This window comes from Sitodiplosis mosellana, unplaced genomic scaffold (assembly GCF_009176505.1).
Source record: "Sitodiplosis mosellana isolate CC-2019 unplaced genomic scaffold, AAFC_SMos_1.0 Smas_scaffold_30, whole genome shotgun sequence".
NCBI classification, from domain to species: Eukaryota; Metazoa; Arthropoda; class Insecta; order Diptera; family Cecidomyiidae; genus Sitodiplosis; species Sitodiplosis mosellana.
Genome location: NW_022595272.1, coordinates 129,395 through 148,244, shown reverse-complemented (window position 1 = coordinate 148,244; position 18,850 = coordinate 129,395). Strand labels below are relative to the sequence as shown.

At 36.5% G+C, this 18,850-nt stretch overlaps 1 protein-coding gene across 9 annotated transcripts in view; it reads left to right on the top strand.

The window, feature by feature from the left end:
• LOC129569139 (dorsal-ventral patterning protein Sog) overlaps positions 1-18,850 on the top strand; it is a 60,404-nt gene that overhangs the window by 8,140 nt on the left and 33,414 nt on the right. The window lies entirely within an intron of this gene.

Genomic DNA, 18,850 nt, shown 5'->3' with positions numbered 1-18,850 from the left:
CAGAGAATCTTATGAAAATATTTGATCGCACTTGCGCGCGCACACACACACACACACAGTCAATTGGACAAATAAACAACAAAAAATCTAGAACAATGAACTTTTCACAGTTTGAAAACAGAAATATATTGATTGCAATTCAATTAAGTCTCGTGTTGAAGTAACAAGCGTGTTCACCATGTGACCCAATCTAAAAATCATCAGCATAGATCATGACGTTATAAAAACAAGCTGTAAAGCGTCAAATTACCAGCATATCGCCTAATCAATGCCAACTCAAATCAAAATATTTCACGCTCATTTTCATTAGTTCGCCATAAATAATGTATCGGGCTGACTGTTTCTCGGTTCAGTGAATTTTTTGTGCGTCACGTTTTTTCGTTCTGTGCTCATTGAGTGTTCTATTTGAGTTGCCGAGCTCATATTCATTACAAAATAATTAAGTTAAAATCGATGATTTAAACATGAATTTGGCGTTGTTGTTTTCTCCATCCAATTGGTGATGCTTGATTTATATCTCTGGTGGTTCGCATAAAATTTTGGAATCGAATTGTCTATCTTGCCTCACATTTTGCACAATAAACTATATATATATATATGGAGAATCGCTGCTGATATCACGGATCGTTGGATCATGTAAGCAACCAAGCGAGAATGACAAGTCTGTGATATGCTCAATTATTTTGCTTCCAAAATTGATTGGGAAGCATCATCAATTTCGTAGATTGTTGACCATTTTAATCGAATGCATCCACATTTTTTTTTCGCTTAATCAACACATAATTCGATAAATCGTTCCATCAGCCGACATTTATTGCAGCACCACAAGCAAAGTATTCATCGTCCCATCTCAAGATATAATTAGAAGATGTTTTCGTTATGAAAATATGCAGTTTATCTATTTTTCCTGCTTCTGATTCTTTTTGTTTTGTGATGAGTTAAGCAGTGTGCAGACCTGATAATGTTTGCGTGAATATGTTATCTTTCATTTTCTGTGTGTTCTATTCGTTGAGACTGTTTTGAAAAATAAGAAGAAAAAAACATCGGATTTTCCAAAATAAACAAAAAGCACAAAATGTCACGAACAGATAAAAGGAGATGTGAACGTGTTATTTCAAATTGCTTATGACAAACAATAAAACAATACTTATGAATGCACCCAGCCAATATGAGAAGAAATAACGAAGAACAGCAACAACGCATGAGCTGAGTTTACTGACGTGTCATAAAAATCTCTCTATTGTTATCAATGCATTCATTTTGTTTGCGTTTAGTTCACGCATCGTTTGAAGATTTCATCTTTGTGAATCACATGAGCAAAAAAAGAGAGAGAGAGATGGATGGAGACAGAGAAAGGGAGGGAATGTAAGGTATGGAAAACGATGCGAAAACCTCATGATCCCACTAAAGGATCACAAAGAGATTTATTTTTCCAATAAATAGCATCTCTCTTACTTATTCGTATGCGCCGTAACCGAATTTCATTTTTTAGACTTTATTTGAAGTTTGGTTGGTATAATCTCTTTATGATGCTCTTTTAATCTTCTTTTGTTTGGACCGTACTAAAAACAAATTGTAAACGACGTTCAGACTTTACTGTAAAAGCTCCAATAACCGATATTTTATGGCACATTTCTGAGTTTTATGTAGGTGCGTTCCCATGCTTGAACGCTTCAACTAGTCGCTCTGGCTCCTTTCACAGAAGCATTGTGCTACGTGTTGAAGGCTAAAGGTTTTCGGATGAAAATTAATTGCGCCAGATGTTTGAAAAACGAATTTTTTTTTTCTTCGTGTGGTGTTTTGATCTCAACAACGACACCGCATGTTTTGCACACTGTGGCGATTTATTTCCATATCACCATTGGAAACAGAACCTTTCTCTTTCGCACTTTTTTTCCCTCTGAATCATCACTATCCCATGTTTTCTTCCGCCTGCGTTCTTTTCTCAATGAGAAACATGTGGGCGCATTGCCGAAAAGTAAACCGAATTCTATGAATGAATTTAACGCACTCTACCATCGATGCAGAATTTTGAAAGAAAAAAAAATGCAAAACTGCAACACATTCACTCTGGGTGAGTGAACGTGTGAACTACAAAAGACAATATCAGCTAAACCACACATGTTGAACAAACCAGGAGATAAGTACACATAGCCAAGTGAATGACGAATACACGAATGAAAAATGGACAGAAACAAAAACATTTAAAAAAGTAACAAAACAAATGTTTGAAAGTGCGTGTTAAGAAGGCAAAAAAGATAAAACAAAAACGACCAAGCGAATAAGATAGAGATATACTAAGCAGAATAACACATAAAGCTATAAAGAAAGGACCGATGCCAATTTGTCTACTTCTTCATCGCTATGAAACAAAACAAAAAAAAGCAACAATAACAACAACAACAAGCAAACACAATAACTGACGTAAGCCCATGGCTCATACCAAATTTAACTGCATATATTAAAAAAAAAAAACAATCATAAAAAATATGCGTGAAACACTAACACGAACACAGTTTTGCGTCGATGTTCTATGAACACCGATCAAAGATACGTAGCGTTTCTTGCGTGCCATGAATTGCAACTGATTTTATTTCAGCACCCGACCAAATATCTTTGAATGAAAGACGAAGAAAAAAGTCATTGAACAGACAAAAGACATCTTTCATTCAAAAATGTTTGCCCGCCTTTGACTGAGCACAAAGACTCATCTCAAAATGGTAGTGATAGTTTCATTTGTTGCTCTCACCAAACAGTAGTTAACCATATGGGGTCAACAAAATTGAATCAGAGAACAATCAAATCCATTGTTTAAAAGTGTCAAAAATGTGTCTAATTTGAAGTTCGAATAATTTATTTTGTAAAATTTTTGTTTTTGCACACATTTTCGTTTACAACTTTACAATCACACTACATAGACAAATATTTCCAAAGACAAAAATAAAGAAAAAAACATTGACGAATAAAATTTTTCTTTGAAGCAATGTGATCCGATGTATGGTTAAAGTTCTACAGGCGTTCAAATGTTGCTCGTCTAGAGGCGGTTGCATGCATTAGAGGGTTAAGCCCAACGAGATCCACTTTCCATCAAAAAATCGTTTTTGTTTTGTTTCGAAATTCTTTAAAAACTAATAATAATGCTGAATGTTGATTTCAAGAATTATATCTTTAAATGATAATTATTCTTTTGCAAAAGATCAAATGATATGGCAAGTGCGCATAGATCATTAATCACGATCAAGTGTTTTTAATTAAATTGAACTAGATGTGTTCGTAGACGCTTTGAATTATAATGTCCAATGTTTTAAATATTCGTTTATTGTCTTATAATAATATTCTAAGATCGTGTTCAAAGATAATCCAATCTTCAGCAAAGTTGAGACGGCAAAATTACCTCTAGCCTCTTAATCCGTTGAAATGAAGACATTTCAAAAATTACAAATGATCAAAAAACCTACGAAAATACAGAAAAAAGTTAACAAAATGGAACAAGCCAATCGTTCCAAAATCTACGAGAATAAACAAGTTATCTGTTGCCTTACATCAAATCAAATGTTTTTGCACAATGCGGCGCTCATTTTTAATATCCATAATATTGAACGCTAACATATTCGGTAACATCAGATCTAATGAATAAACGGCACAATGGAAGGAAAAAAAAAACAGTTCATCTCATATTATTTGATCGTTTGGGCGAATGGAGTTGGAAACAGTGGAATAAGCGAAGAAAGGAGATGAAAAACGAAAATGAAATGCGTAGGATGGACAATAGATTTTAAATTGACGTTACTTCTTAATTATCTCTCTACCATTTGGTGCGTTTGATGCGCGGCACCAAAACTGAATAAATTAGACTGTTTTTGTTCGTCCCGTTCGATTGATTACGAGCAACACATACGCAGCCACCCATATTGGTCGTGTTTCTTCGATTATTTCATTAGACATCTACCTAAAAAATGTGATGAAATCCAAAATTAAACCTAATGAGGGACCACATTTCGTTCATTTCCACTATCAACAACCGATAATTCAATGAGTCGATTTAAATCGACAGCGGCGGCGGCTACTCATTTCAGCGGCTATTATTTGATTCTATTTTCTAGTCTGAACACAGTTTGCTATGCATTGAGAAGCAAATGCAGCAATTAAAAGAAGGAATGACGACAGTACATAATCTATTGCAAATGAATTGTCATATACGAGTTGAATGCTCTGTGCAACAAAGAATTCCTGTCCAATCTGAGCGAAACCACTGTTGAAAAATTGTATTTCTTCTTAAATATCTATTTCTTTAAATAGTCATTCAGATCGGTAGCTCATTTCCTTGAAAAGGAAATAGTGTAATGAAAAAAAAGAGTCATAAACTGAGAATGCCTTTAATATTGGCCGATGGAGAACTGAGACAACGAAATATTTTCTTAGGTCAGATTTGAAAACTCCTTCCATTGACTATAGATTTGCCGTATAAAAAACGGCATTTTAATTAGTTGAGCTAAGCTTGTGTGCATGATCATGAAAATCAACAAAGCCAGTCCAAATGGGTCAGCTCAAACAGAGAATAGAAGGACACACCGAGAGTAAAGATATAATTACATATTTGCTAAAAAAAAAAAACCAATATGTTTATTTAGCTTTTGTTTACTTCTGTAAATAAAAAAAAACTTCGTCTCTTTTTTCTCTCTTTTTCGTCTGATTTTGCTTGGTTCGTAGAACGTGTGACAGGTCCATTGGTTGCGTTTCAAGTATGTTATTTGGCTTATTTTTATTCTGTAAACGTAAATATTTATTTTAATTCTGCGCCCGCAATTAACAGCACAGTGAAGCGGTGACCGAAAATTGGCCGTACCACTTGTGACGCACATTTTTCACACAGGGAGCAAAATCGTGAATCGCGTGTTCTTCAGCGCATACAAACTGGAAATTCTAATTAATTTTCGATAAATCATTCGTCCCATTTTAATTGATAAAAATGTAAATGTTCTCTCAAGACACACAACATGAAAGCAAATGGCCAAGATATGGGGAATAAATCAACAAATGAACATAATATTTAGTTTGCTGCTGCTGTTTTTGCAATGCCATGCGCGGTGGTAGCATGAAACGAAATTCGCCGCATTCAACTGAAGCAATGGAAAATATCGTCTGCACAACTGATAAATCATTCGATGTGATGCCATATTTGAATATCGTGCAAAATTAAATCAATGCAATGGAATTTAGTTAAATCATTTAAGTTTTATTACTGACGCTCAGCGACGCGAACAATATAATCAAAAGTCAGATTCAGTGGCAAATGTGGCGGTGGTTGCTTCGTGTCGCCATTGTTGTTGTTGTTTTTGCTGATTCTGTGTAATATGCAAAACATTGAATTAATAAATGCAAACACAATCTTAGCCCAACAATATTTCTATCTTGATAAATTATGACAAATTATTTTGATTGCATTTCATGAAAACTGTGTGCAACTGTGTTTGTTTCGATATGATTTTGTTTGCTTTGCGAATGGATTTCATGGCATGCAAAAGCATCACCATTGACCGTCGCCGCCGTCGTCGCAGCATCGATCTTCGATCACTTTTAATATGTCATTGTGCAAAGTATGATACAACGCGAAAAATTATCGCTCAATCCGGTAATATTTATTGATTTTGTCTAGAATTTTGATCCGGCAGATTTGTTTTATTCTACGCGTATTTTCTCCTTCAGTTGTATTTCAATCTCATAGTGTTTCACGTTCGTCTATATTTTGTGTCGTGTGCTCATTGCAATATTTATTTAACTCATTGAAATAGGGTTTCTACGTCTTGACGAGATTCATTGTTATCGTTTGATCAGTACATTCCCTTGCCAATGCTTGATTGTAATTAATTTTCAATGCAATTTCTCATTAGGCATATCTATCAGTCACCTTAACATTCCGTCGCTCAACACATCCATTTTTCATGTTTCACTATTTCGGCCTCGATCCGATTCCGATGCCATGCAATGCAAATCCACAAAACACCAATAATAATCGTTCATCATCGCCATTTTAACGTCCAACGCAAAACAATTTTATACATTTGCCCGGCCGGAATTCGGTTAATATACTAATCATTCAACGGGGAGAAAAATCTATATATCGTGTGTATTTTTATTTAATTTGAAGTGGTGGCGTTTGATGTTAAATTTAACGAAATCACATAAAGTGCCTTAAATAAAACGAAAGTCAGGCGCACACAAATATCGATTTGATCCTATCAACGGCGGAAATCGTAGGTGGGCGCCTTGTCGTTAAAACAAAGTGCAGCCAACATTATATGTGCTTTGGCAAATGCTCTCGTGCACGCACACTTGAATTAGATTTATTCCGTAAAAAAATTGGGATAACATCAAGTGAAACAAAAAGAGCCGTTTAAATGTAAATCGATTAAATGTATGCCAATCGAATCGTTGATTATTCGAGCAAAGTTCAAAAACATATGGCGCTTCTCAACTAAAATTGCAATCAAATTGGAACATCGCATAAAAATAACTCTCCTGCACTGCAACTCAAAAGCGCGTTGGACGTCAAATCAATTTTTCAATAACTTTGCTACCAAGCAAGCGAAAGAAAAAAAACTATAAAATTCGAAATACTTATTTATCTTTCACATCCCATCTCGTTCACTCCGTCTCGATAGAAGCACAACTCCATTCGGTGTATGCGTAAACAAAGAGAATGAAATACACAGAAATTAATCAAAAAGTGACACCAATGTGACACTTATCGATGATGGCTGAACAAACAACGCACTCTTATTTTGTTTTTTTTTTTCAACGATGGGAGAAGACGTGTACACTGTACACTGTACACGATGTGTGGCACTGGCATCGACCTCGCATTCAAACTGAAAACCGTATGGCAACTTGGGCTTTGGGCTCGGCTTCAAGCAGTCGAATCAGAATTGTTTGAGAGAGAATGAAGAAAAAATAATTTTTTCCGTTTGAACAATGTTAATTTTGACCGATCGTTGCAATCACGAAATCACTTTTCAAGCAAATATTTTCGTTCCTTCTCTACATAACATTTCAGACATATTTGCATCACAATTTTTTCTCAATCGGATGAGATATTTTAATAGAAGAATGTAAAACATAGAGTAGATAGCGCCGATAAGCGCGGATATTATAAGCGGACTCATTGAATATGTGTAGAACATGCATACCTGCAATTCCAAACAAAGTCTCTTATCTCATCGAGACGCTAGTTCTAGTTTTGAAATGTGTAATTCCGTTCGTAAAAGAGAGAAAAAAGATGGAGCGATAAAGAGAAACGAGGCAATCGTAGTGTTTTCTAAGGTTACCGTACTGTGCCGTACAAAGAATATTCTTCATTTCACAAGAATCTCCAACACACTCTCAATGATGCAACAAATGAAAAATTGAATTAAATTTCAGTGTGAGCAAGAGCGAGAGATACATACATACATCCATTCCAATCGTAACGAATAGTATATTATTATCTTTTATTATCGATTTTGATTGTTCGATCAATTCGAAATGCGGACTACATTGCATTGCATTGCATTGCATTGCATCGAAGGGCCGTATGAGTGACGTACTTGTGTCGACATAGATATAACAACAAATTCTATTCGGAAAATTCAGTTGAAAAAGGAATCGAAGATTCGAGCTTCTCTTCATTATTATCGATTCTTCTTTTTCATTGGATCAGTTTGGCGTGCACGAATTAATGAGATGAGAGCAGAGGAGTGAAAATTAAAACCGCATGTGAGCGATTGAAGATCGACGATCGCACGTTATTCAATTCATCGTCGTTGAACGTGTAAAAAATGTTTCTCCCTTTAATAAGTGATACAGAGAGTACAAAAGATCGCGCAGGAGACATACGATCAACCGGATTGATTTAATAGTCAAACGAAATACCATCCACAAATGGTATCGACGTGTTTTCCTGTCGTTGTTTCGATCTGAAAATGCAGCAAACGTATTTTTCGCAGGCGTTAATCAAATGGGATCGGGCATTGGAAGTACTCGTTATTTTATAGCTACTAGCAATCATGTTATCGACTCGAGATGATTTGTAATTTATACGATTGCAATTGGGCCTTAATCCGGAGCCAGACCGATCGCAACGATTCTTCTATAGAGCAAGTCCAATGCAGATACGATTTTTTCTCCATTATTTTGATTGACAGACGTCGCGTCGAATCCAATCAAAAGAATTAGTGGTAATAAATTTATGATGTGGCATCATCTTTTGTGCTCATGCCAAGCCGAGCAGTGTTGCGAACGAATGGGTGAGAAAGAGATTTATTGGTTAGTTTTTGCCCTTCTCTTTTCACTGGTGCCATTCCGCATCCGAATAATCACAAAAATTTGAATCAACCATACCAAATTTATTTATTACATTTTATTTTCTGCTCAAAAATCGTCCCTTTTTCCACATGTGTCATATTTCATTAAAGCTTTTCAGAAGGCTAAACATTGTATATGCAAACCGCACTCTTGATTTTATCATCGGACGACACTCTCTTCGCTCTATCCATTCAATGCAATTGGTTTCTAGAACAATCGCAAAAAAAAAACGACAATGAAAATAACAACAACAACCAGCTCATATATGCAGCTGATGACGATTTGCGAGCCTACAATCGCTTCAATGCTTTCCTATGCGCAAATGTCGCAATTCATTTACGTAAAAAATCATTTTTTGTCGTGCCAGCTATATGGTTTAATGCGATTCTTTTCGTTACTGTCGATATGATTATTGACCTCGCGTCATGTCCATTCACGTATTCACTCCACATCTCCATTGCGTCGCTACCCATAAATGCAATGCATTCATTTATCGAACCAGAAAAAACACACAGCAAAAATCGGCTTTGTTTGTGCATCGTCGTTCTTCATAATTTCGAATTCGAATGGCTGCGTTGTTTTTTCTCTCTCTCTCTCTCTCTTGCTCGTCGCGCTATTTTGAATGCAATGTGCGTGCGTGTGGCCAAAAATGCTATATTCCGAATTGCACGAAAATGTATTGATGTGCTGACCCCAAAAAATGCCGTTGTCTCTCATTCGCTCTCCGTTTTGTGTTATGAATAGCAATTAATTGAAATTCATTGCAACCAGAAAAAAAAATCGAATGATTATGCGACAGGCGCTAACCAGATAACAAGAAAATTGCCCTCTTCATTTGCACCAAAAAGGAGAGAAGAAATTGGGCGAGTTTCAAGGCAAGGAAATAATTTTTGGCAATTTATTTAACATTCGGTGCGGATTTCTCATGCGAACAACCTCTCATTAAAGTTGGAGAAGAGAGAAAGTGTAATCGCATTTAACGAAACCGACTGAATGATGGCAATGTGGATCCAATGCATAATAAAATTTCACACAAAAAATATTTTGACCAGTGTCGCACAAATGACGCACAATTGGAAGCGCACACAGATCAGTGACCTTACGAGTCATTTGCCCGAGCGAATGTATTTCGTGTGAATTCACACCGAAACCATAAGAAAATAATCAAATTGTCGGCTAGAATCGTGCAAGATCGGTCAAATACGCAAGAGTTTCTCATTTTATTTTAAAATCATGCGAACAACTGAGCACAATTGCTTACCCAACACATCATATTGCACCACATATTGAGTTTTTGTTGGTGAGCGCTCAACCCGACAGAGAGTGCGCGAAGAAAAATGGCAATGGTGTGAAAAATGCATTCATGCCCCCGGTCGCAAAGACACATTCAGCCTCACTGGCTCACTGGCGAATACAATTTACGAAATTTGCCGTACCGCCACTGGTACATTTACAAAAAAAGAAAATGAATGGAGTGCATTCGAACGAGCCGAAGTCTCGAGCGCACATAACAAGGAATTCGGCACGAATTGCACATTCCTTCGAACGATGATATCATTCTTTGAAAATTTCACCTCCGCTACGACGACCGCAACAATTCCAACAACAACAACAGCAGCAGCAGCTATCGAAATTATTACATTTTATTTGGGCCGAGGTTTAGCTACACACAAACGGAGATTAGAGTTCAAAAGGCACGAGCAAAGGAGAAAAAAAAATAACGACCGAATATGCGAACACAGTGAGAAAAAAGAAAACAACCAAATTCGACATGAATAACATTCGTAGTGGAATTGTGATCATTTTCGAAATATTTGCGCCTTCTTTCCGGCGATGGCGGGGGAAGAGAAAAAAAAAATAAAACGAATAAAAATCCCAAAGAGTTAACCAGACCGAAAATGTCTGTAAATTATTGAAAGAACGTGTTCCTATCACCTTTATGTGATCGCTCATACAAAACAGGCATTTATGCTGCATTTGGCCACAGCATGGCTTTCATTTGTTGTTTTTTTTCTGCTGCATTTTGTCGAGGCGCGAATAACACCAAACGTGTTAAAGACACCGTCGATATCGAAGAGTGTTTTGTGTATGAGCAGTGTGCACAGCAGAGTTCGGAAGAAATACCAATTTTAAGCATGCATCCCAGACAACGTCACATCCAAACCTGTAATAAATGTATGCACATCCCTTCAACTGATTTCCAATAGACCATTGAGTTTGGCAATGCCACGATCACCTCGTTCGTGTTTCATCTCTTGGGACGTTATGTGTTGCTGTGTTTTTCTTTCTTCTTCAAAATGTTGTTTAAATCAATTGTTACTCAGCAAGCGCGGCATTCTTTTTTTCTTGCTGCTCTTTTGGTGCGATTCTTTTGCACACGAAGAAAAAAAAAACATTTTCCATTCAATTCATTTCCGTTGTTGAAAAGGAAAAAAAAAGACTGGGAGAAGGCAAGAACAAATGCCAAAATGTAAAAATTGCACACAAGACATGAATCAGTGCATAAGCATAGTTGTGAGACTTGTAGTTGGAGCACGAGAGCAGAAAAGGGAGAGAGAAGGAGAAAGAGAGCACAAAGAACGCTTTATGTAATACACATTGTAAGGCAAACATTATTGTTAAATTAACGATCGGTATGGGTATGTTAACATGTGCGGCATGATGTTGTATTGAGTGTTTATAATGCCGCTGAAACTGTAGCGAAGGTGATAAGATATTTGCACTTTAACATGAAGCCGCTGCTTCATCTCTCGCACACTGATTCACACCGGCTGATACCATTCTTCTCTTCGTTTCGTTCAAAACCTTTTCTCGCTTCTCATCAACGTATTGAATTTGTAATGTTTTCCAACGAAACAATTCGATTTTATTGAATAATTCCATCGGGTTTCGTGACGGCATGAATTCGAACATTCCAGGCGAATCGAAACAATGCTCCAATTTTCGATTGATTTTAAAATAAGAACTGAAAAATGAAATTGACATCAATAACCGTGGCTGAGCTCGGGTGCCGTTGCATTGAATTGAAATTAGTAGAATTGCGTGTTTCAGTCAGCGCCAAATAACAACAAACGCCCATTTACTTTGATCAGCTGCAATTTAGTCGAAGAACACGACGCTCATACCGAAACACTTTTTCCATTCCAATGAAAATTGCATTTGTGAAATAGATGCACGTTTAAAAGTCTTTCTATGTTGTTGTTTTTTTTTTTTCGTCATAAGCAGCATTTTATTAGCTCCCTGCATTCAAAGTCACACTTCGATGGGCCAACATACGAAAGAGAGAAAGAGAAACGGGAGATAGAGAAAAGGAAAAGCCATTTCGATTGAAATGCGGCAAATATATTTGGGTTTCGTTTTAAGATTCAGTTTCTGCAGAAACATTGGAATGTGTGTGTGTGTGTTGCGCCGAAGCCAGCTTGAAAAATGAATTAAGAAAATGATTTTTTTTTTATTTCGCGCACACGTGAAATGAATTTCTGGTTGCCCTGAAACAATTTGCTGCCATTAAGAAGCTACCTTAACAATAAGATACGCTGTGGAATGTGCGCGGTCATGAATCGACATCGATCTGTTCGTTCGGATGCCAAATATCGCACCAAAACTGCATTCTTTTATCCCATGCCAAATATTGGATGATATGTTGCAACAGAAAATAATTTTGGATTCGAAGGAAAAGGCAAATCTTGTTTTTGTCATTGTTCGAATGAGTCAAGTGATGATGCAAAACTGCCTAGAATGACAATTTTATGTACGAATTCACATGAACTAACGCAATGTCAATTCACGTGTAAACCGCCATTTTTCGGATGAGTACTCAATTTGTACGGAAATTTCAGGTTGGTTTTTGTTGGTGTTGGCTGTGTCGCCGGTGATGCGGCTAATATTTCATTATTTCATTTTGCCGAAAAAGAAATGAATGGGCCAAGTGTAGTGTGTGCGCTTTGGGCTTGTGCTTGTGTTTGTGCATGCGCTCCGGCGACTGTTATAAAATTATGAAAATTAATGATCGAGATTTGACGGCTTGATGGTTATTTATAGCGGCGACTCTGTATTTACGATGCTAACTCATTTCGGGATGAGGTTTTTTATGTAATTTTTATCACTTCTTCCCATATTTGAAATTGTGTACGTTGTGTGAGTTCAGCCACAGTGAGTTAGTCAAGCTGTGATTCTCACGGGCTTCGATGTTTTGCCAAAAAAAAAAGTCGAGAAAAAACATACACACTCGCACACATTCTGCATAATATTAATCTAGAAACGGTCGATACTTAAATGCACAACTGCGATGACGACAATTCGGTCACCGAAACCAATTGGCTGAGCTCTGAGTTTTGTGTGGTTTGTGGTGCATTTTTGTGCTCTCGCCATCGAGAGATATCATCAACTTCTCGCATCACCCGCTGGGATTTTACGATATACTCATTGCGAATTTGATTTTTATTTTCGGTCTTTTCGGTGTTTTTTTTACGATTATTATCATCGATCGTCACACATAGGAATGCACAAAAAATTCTCCTCTTTATGGCTTCCATATTCGATGAAATGAAATTGTATGCAAATTTGTGTAAAAAGCTATTACAGAAGCGTTACCTACAAATGGTCAAATATGCTTTGTATGCGAGAAAATTCATTGGAGACTATCGAATCGTACAGAAAATCAATTTTGAGCAGACTGCCGTTTTTATTCAAGAAACTCGTTCGACTTTTACGCATCGATCGCGCCTACTGTTCATCGTCACACATCACATGTGTATTTTATTCCTATTGTGCACTTTAAATATCCATTCTTCAGGATTTTATTCGCAGCTCGTGGCCATATAATTTAATTTTTATTGTGGCCTTTATTATGGTCTAGTGTAATTAAGATGATTATATTTAAGCTGATCGGACGTATTATTATATTTTGTTCGTTTCTTCTCGAAGAGAATAAGGAAAATAAATAAATAAAAATCGTATGCAGTTTAAGCGCATAATTTATATATGCGATATTTATAATTTGAATAAAAATGATGGCCGGCTCGATGTTCAGTCATGTATTGCGCACAATGCAAATATGTCTCTTTCTCTCTCTCTCTCTCTCTGTGTGTGTATTTGTGTCGGATTTTTGTTGTTGTTATGTCATTCATAGCACGAGAAAGATCGGCGTAGACGAAGATGTCACACCATTTGCGGCGTTTGTTTTCTTTTCATCTGTCCGCAGTCTCGCGCGACCCGCCGTACATTGCCTGCTTCTGGGCGAACCATACACGTAATCGCGTTCGCGCATTCGATGTTTTATTTTCAATTCACAAAAATAACGAACAAGACACAACATAAAAACAACGACGATCAGTTTCTATTTTTGCCGTCATTATTCAGAGACAGACAATGCACTGCATATATAAGATCTTACTTAATTCGTTTCTCGAGACGAACATTGTATTACTTTCGAATACATTCTTCGCACAGGAAAACCGCTTGACGATGTGAACACGTTCGCCCGATTGTATTTTCGTAGCCGTCGAACCTAATTACAGACAAAAAGAGACACATATATTTGTGTAGTCAAATCGACGACACAAACTTTTACACTACCACGGATCAGACATTTTTTTTTTCTGCGCGCCACTTTACTACATTTGCACTCGTGCTTTGCTAATCACCAGACTCCGTGAAGTGCACCATCGGCCGAAACAATAAAATCATTTTATTTTTAATTTAACGTACCGACAGCCATAAATTGGAATTTTCTTCTTTGTCCTTGCTTATGAACATTTCAGTTCCATCGACGAATTAGACGAATTCAACATTTTTCGGCCGAAATATGTTTGTATAAATCATATTTTACTCAGTCAACTACGAACATTCAAACTTGGTTTTATGGCCACTTTCGCTAGAAAAAGGGATTAGCAAAACGATGCAAAATGTGACGCTTTGTCGTTTTTCAGACGAAGATGCGTGCACAAACAAGAAACAAAAAACCGAAATATTTTCTGAGCTTCTACAACATTGTTTCGGCGATTTATTGCGATTGAGCATGAGCGATATTCGGCATTTTTATGTGTTTTGCTTGACAAACTGTGCAAACACTAATAATTTTTATGAACTGACATTTATTTGGTGATTGGTTTTGCGCGGGCAATATGAAGTCACATTTTTGTTTCGCTTTTTATTACTTCTTGACTTTCCAAATCATCAGCAGCGTGAGTCAAATGAGTGTTGTGTAAACACTTTTTATATGGAAAATGCAGAATTTCCAAGAATTGGCAGCCATTTAAACGTCACACTCTACAAACATTCCCATGTTTCAATAGATACAGTGCAATTAAAACACAGACGTAATCAGTAGAATTGTTTTTTTTTTGTCTTTTTGCAATGATCATTCGATTCGATACGCGGTGCAATAAATCCAATACCATGATGTCATTCGTCAATTCTCTATTTTGTTGAAATATGTACGTTGATTTAATAGTTACATCAAATTCCGAATGTGCCGTTTTATACATAATACACCCTCTGTCACCGCCACTTCACTCCAGACATTGCCGTCGTCTTAACAATTCTGTTTGAAAGCAATTAGCTAATTGAACATTTAACGTTTAACGTTTAACACATTTTCAATTTCACGCATTTAACAGTAATGGCTTGGTTTGATTTTCAATGAAACACACAGAACACACGCTCACGAGTATGATTGTCTTGAAGCTAGCAATTCAATTATTGCTGTTTACCCATTGCAAATCGTGTTCAACGTCTTCAATTGATTTAAATAAATCGTTCAACAGCGATACACATTTGTCACATACCAAATGAAATAAGAGCAAAATTGCACACCGTTTCCGATCGTGGGTTCTTCGAACCTAATGCATGCGACGGCGTACATTTGAATAAATACAAGAGTGCGATCTCGTTCGTCATGTTTCAACTAAAGAAGAAGAAGGAGAAGAAAAATTTACATAGACAATTGGTTGAAACGAACGCATGTAAACTAGCCGAGCCAATCCATTATTTCAATCATCACCAACAACATACATCGGCACATTACAAATGCGCGTAAATCTCGTAAAATCACAGCTCAATTGAATGGAACGGTTGTGCAGAACAGACAAAGAAGAGAGAAAAGAGACAGACAAATATACACAATGAATCTCATATAAATAAATCAACGGCAACCAAATAAATTACAACAAATTCAGTCGGGGAGTATATTTTGACTGTACAGTACAGCATAGCTCATGATGAACGCATCCAGTTCAATCGATTCGTGTGCTAAGTGCACATTTTGGTTGCAATCTTTAGTGTCTAAATTATCGAATTGTGATCAATCGACTGCAGTCTGAGTTGCAGGAAATGAATCGTATAAATCGGTCAAAACGAATCGTGATTTGAAAGCATTGCTTTAAAGAGGAAAAATCATCAATCTATCAATGTGATTCACTTCCGTTTTTCTCTTTCTCATTGAAACCGTTTTAAAAATACATACATCGCTAAAAAGCTGCAATCAATCAAACGACTGTCAGCCACAAGGCGCCTCTTTCTATTGGCACATTGCTACTCTCCATTAAATCGAATCATTTTATTTTCATTTTCGTTCTTCTTGTTTGGCAATTCAAAATCGAATCATAAATGCTACTGAATTTTCGAACAAACAACTAGCGGGCGTCATGATGATCGAGCTCTGTTGATCACATTTGGGTTCGCAAGAATCGAGTGAATTTGAATTTTAAATTTATTTTATAACAACAAAATAACAACATCGGCTGTTGGCGGCGTTCGACTCGACATAAACGAAGCAGCAGGCATAAAAACTTTCGATATGAAACGTACTACAGTAGGGAATATGGAATACAGACAAAATCGAAAACAATCAAAATGCGCCATTTGATATGGGATTTACATTTGTCTAGTGCTTTTTATATCTTCGTTAATAAGCGATTTTCTTCTTCTTTTTTTTTTGTAACTCATTCCACCGTTTACTCATTTCTTTTAATCCGATTAGCACCTTCTTCACATTTGTTATGCGCATGTTTCTCGTGCATCTGATTTGGGCTTAACGCAACAATAGCGCCGTAAATGCCAACGACAAAAAATATGCGTCTTGTTGTTCAATACAATAAATGATTTTTACTTCCGAAAAATTCTTGGAAAAAAAAAAACAGTCAACGAGAAGATCCTTGTTTAACGTCGTCGACATTAACGTTATGCATTTCATTCATTTTAATTAGTTCCAGCGCTTAGGAATGCATTCAGAAATAAGAAGCTAATCTTTTTCGGTCCATTTGACAGACGCTTGATCTGTTCTTTCGATCTTGTGGCTAAGAAGGAATTTTTATTGGAAAATTGTGAGAACTCTGAATTTATTCTGAATTATTGGCGCGGAATGCGCTCGGTAAAATCGAGCTTGAAATTCGATTTGGAGTTTTTTTCTTCTCAATGCTGTAAGTCGTTGGTGTCGTCTGATTTAGTTCGAAATAAAAGTCGATCGAAGTATTTTTAACAGTAGGCTGAGAAATGATTTAAATAATTTCAAAAATTCCTTTCGTTTCGTTCGGTTCTGTTGTTCGCTAATTATAAATTCTAACTGCTCTAGTTCAAAGCGAAATTGCGCAAAATTGTGCAACCACTAATTTTTACCAGAAGAAAAAAAAACCCGCTGCAAATGCGATAAGATCGTAAAACATGCACAACAAAAATAATTTATGATTTTGTCATACATTGAATAGATAAGCGTACAACTTATTTTCTTGGCTCGGTATCGATGATTTGTGCATTTATTGTAACGCTCGTAATGAACACATAAGCCGTGCGCCATTGACAGCTCACAAGCGAAACGCTGATTTTTGTTTATTTGTTCGCTTGTGTCTCTTTGTGTGATGTGGTTGCATTTTGAATCCGTGATATTAATCATTGGATCGTGATCCCGGGTGTCAGTAGTCTCTTTGTAGCACCCTTTCCATTTGTATCTATCCGAATTCCAATCTTTATTAATCATGATTTATCATTATTGATTTAGTTGTAGCGTGAGAGTAACCTTCGCAATACGCAAAAGCTCGATTTCAATTCGGCCATTTTCTATCGATTTCAATTACCCATGTCAAAGATTAAATTTTGTACAGTCCCTCAGAACAGCCAACTAAATTCTTGGGTGTATTTCGATCAAAGCGAAGCGAAATAACACCAAACACGTCAGATTTCAATCGGTAAATCTTAATTTGATTGTGAATTGACATCGAAAACAAATGTAATCACAAGCCGTTTAACAACGGTTATTTGCATTCACATCACATTTAAATGACTCCTACTACATGTTTTTATCGGAGTTCGTTTATTTTTTCTCTCTCTCTCTCTCTCTCTCTCTCTCTCTTACTCTGTAGTTCTCTTTTTCTTTTGTATGCCCCCTTCGTGCTATGCACATATTAACGCGAAAAAGCCAAAACAAAGTAGAACAAGCCGCCGAACGAAAAAATCGAAACAAATGAATGAAAACGAATTTGAATTTATCAAAGATTGAGGCTGTATTACAGAACAAAAGCACAGAAAACACGGCAGCAACTACAAAACATCGGTCTGAAAGGAAAAAAACAACCAACAAAAGAAAAAAAAAACGTTAAAATAGAATGAAATCATATAATAACAATAAATAATCCCGCATTTATTGCAAATTAAGTATTCGTCGACGAAAAACGATTGAAAAATGTAGCTCGCTTGTCGCGATTTTCAATCGGTTGCAAAGAGAATTTGTGGTTTCACGTTCGGATTTAAATCGGATCGTAGTATTTTCAATGTGATCAATGATAGTGTGTTTGGGTACGGAATGGAGAAGGACTGTGAATCGAATTGAATGTTTATGGACAGACGTTAGCTCAATGCGAAATGCCAAATTGAAATTCTTGTCATGTGTGCGCGCGTGCGCACCCGCATCAACACCGCAAAATGAGAGAGAGGTAGAAGGAAAAATGAAACGTGAACAAACGGCGAAATCGAAACCAAAACAAAGGCACTTACTTACTGCTGATCCCCCTTCGATGCAAACAATGAAGAACAAATTCTTCGGCGGAATATTTATATTGTGTGCCGTTTTAATTTTATTTTTCTCGACAATTTAACAAAATCCGCAATTTGAATTATGCTTCGCTTGTGTTTGTTAAACAATTCGATAAATCAACGCTAAAAAATCCATTGATATCAATAAAATGAAATTACAGTCGTTACTCAATGCTCGGGCGCGCACGCACACTCTCAGTTCAGGTATCGCAATAAATTGAGATTAATTCATTCTTGGGCTATCTCGTTGATGTATGTGATTTCGTTTTATTTTCTGTTCGAATGTGTGTGTGTGTAGAATTGAACACCTTCACTCTTCAATTGAAATGTAGTGCGCCTTTTGTCACTGGATAATTCGTGGCATTTTGCACAGCATTTTCAGATTTATTGTAAACGGCATTTGTACTACTGCTCAAGTAAAAATACAGTACAGGTTATATGCTCAAGATGTGTTCATTTTGAGTATGAGTTGTTTCTTAACACT